The following is a 2,981-nucleotide window of genomic DNA, read 5'->3' as shown; positions in this document are numbered from 1 at the left end:
CAGATGAACATATAAATTCTGACAGATATATTCAAAACTACTTGGAATGATTCACTCATTGATCAAACCAATATTTACTAAAATTTACAAAGTGCCAGGCACTCTTCTGGATGCTTTTGATAGATCAATGAACATAACAGACAAAATATCTCACCTTTTGGGACTTACGTTCTAGCAAGGAAAGCATGAAAGCTTGTATTAATTTATAAATATATATTTATATATATTTAATTAGAGAATAAAATCAATTTAAACTAAAAAAATTTATGTTAATCACATGCCAAATTATGAAGAAAATTCACAAATTTGGATCACAAAATTTATTTTAATATTTGACCATTCTGAATTACTTGTATATTTTTAAGGTTCCCAATAAAATACTAAATAAATATTTCATAAATATTTCAACACTAAATAAAAATTACAACCAACCCCACAATTTGCATGTACCTATGGCCTACTCTGATATTTCTACATCTCTCTCTCTTCTGTCTCTATATATGTATAAATTATATATTATATATACATTTAAAATATACATATATGAAACTTTCATAATTGCAATTATCATGGCTATAAGTTTATGGTTTTCAATTATTTCACTTAAACTATTTCATAAATCCTTTCCTTTTTTCAGAGTTTCATAGTTGCTCATTCTATCACACAACTATAACAATGTGTTCATTTTTTATATTTAGGTTTTTAGAGAAACATTTCTGTTATTACAAAAAAACAGTGTTAAAAGAAGCTTTTACATAAAGTATTTCTGAACCATCTTTTTTGACAGATTTTTTGGAACAGAGTTGAAATAACTGTGGTTCATTCAATGTATTGATAAATTATTCAAAAAAGTTACTTCAATATCTCCAACATTATACTTTGCATTTATCACAACTGTCAATCAATCAGCACACATTTCTATGCATGTTGACAATTCTGATGGCCACTATCTTTTGTTTCTGCTCTGTCATCCAGGCTGAAGCACAAAGGCATTATCAAAGCTCACTGCAGCCTCAAGTTCCTGGGCTCAAGTGATCCTCTCATCTCAGCCTCGCAAATAGAGCACTATCTTCATCAAGGGATTTGATGCATGAACACTGTAGATGATTGAATTGAGCTCAGCTGGATGACAGCATGTGTTTGTGTTTCCTCTTATTACTCATGATTTACAATTTTATCCTTCAAAAAATATCTGTGTTATGGTATTTTCTAAGGGAAAAGAATTCTTCCACAATTAGGCCCTCTTTAAAATATAGTTTTGCCCATTCTAAAAAATGTAAACAGAAGTCTTAACAATTGAGGGGTTAGGATTGATGGAATGGCCACGATGGATAAAATTCAAGCCTTGGAATTACTTGAGGATTTATGCTGCATTTTCCTGTTTTTTCCCCCCAGTTTGGTTTTAGTTTGCTAAATATCTTTTGTTAACTAATCATCAAGGGTAGCCCCTATATGCATAATGTCAAGTGAAGCAGAGGGTTGGGAAGGAAAGTCAGAAGAGAAGATATCCAAGTCTTATACACTGAAAAATAACGCATCTTTCTTAAAATCCATAAAATAGCAATGCCTCTTGCAACATAAAACTGACCATATTTATATAAATATTATATTTTAGTGTTTGACAGTTATGAAAAATGAAATAAAGAGAGCATAGAAAGTATTACTTTCAAAAATTTGAGGTCAAAATAGTTTAAATTCACCAAATGAAATCTAAAATTCATTTAGAAAATCAAAACTTTTATTTGGAATGAGATTGTGTAATGTATTTGATTCACATTATAAGTAAAATTATATATCCTGCATTTGTGAGTAGAACACACATAGAAAGAAGATGAGTTTGTTTTACTTTAAACCAATGAATTTCTTAGAAATTGCAAAACATTTGTGAGTAGATGTTGCTGAATACTAACATGAGAAAAGATTGAGTCATTTTATTGACCCATATATTAGCTAGGAATCCAAAATACAGATAACCATTTTGTGAAGCCAGAAAAAATATGTTTAAAATCATTACTTTTTGTAGTTCTTTTTCTTCTATATCAGTGCTATTGTTTATAGCTGCAGAACCTTGAGGCTTCTAGTTTGTATTTTTCTTCCCATGCCAATGATTTGTGGTATTAGTGTAGGTCATTGATTCTGTACTGCTGAGCTATCCAGCTTATGGCAGACAAGGGGGCTGAGTGTGTCTTTAAAGTGCCCTTTACTTTCAAAATTCAAGTTGTAGAAATGACACCTCTGGTTTTATAACTGTGCAGCTTGCACTGTGTTGCATAAAATGTTCTCCCAAGTGGACAAGTTTACTTGCTTTGGAGACTAATTCTCTTTTTTTGTGTTCAAGTTGGGTTGAAAATAAGATACTATCTTAGAATAGGATTCTATTCTTAGAGTAGGATCTTATTGCATAAGAATCCCTCATAAAAATAGGATCTTATTGCATACCTTTGCAGTCTAGGTCCTGCAACTATATTAAGTAATAGTAGTAGGTAAGCCAAAACTTACCTTACGTATCACCTGGTGAAGTAAATATGCCAGGCATTTAGCAGTGAGTGCTTCATCATTTAAGGATTGTGATGCTAATAATGTTAATATCAGAATTAATCAATCTTGCTATAAAATAATTTACACTGCTATATAATCTACAGTTGTATTTTTAAGCAAAGGTTATATAATTTTAAAACTCTGCTGACAAACTCTATATCTGGAAGGATTACTAAGTAAAAGATGAGATGATAAATCTTTCAATTCCATCAATATTGAGATTACTATCTTATATATATAGGACTAGCAAAGGTAGCTCTACACTATTGAATATATAAATTCATATAATCATAAGATTTTACAAATGTAGTTTTATTTTTCGGAAATATTCTTTTAGATTTTTTCAAAACTTTTCCTGACAAGTTCCTACCTGATTTTCCAGGTCTACTTTGTTGTTTTCATTTTGTAATTTTGGTATAAGTTTATTCATCTACTGTGGATTT

Source organism: Piliocolobus tephrosceles, chromosome 5 (genome assembly GCF_002776525.5).
Source record: "Piliocolobus tephrosceles isolate RC106 chromosome 5, ASM277652v3, whole genome shotgun sequence".
NCBI lineage: Eukaryota > Metazoa > Chordata > Mammalia > Primates > Cercopithecidae > Piliocolobus > Piliocolobus tephrosceles.
Note: the sequence above shows the minus strand (reverse complement) of the source record.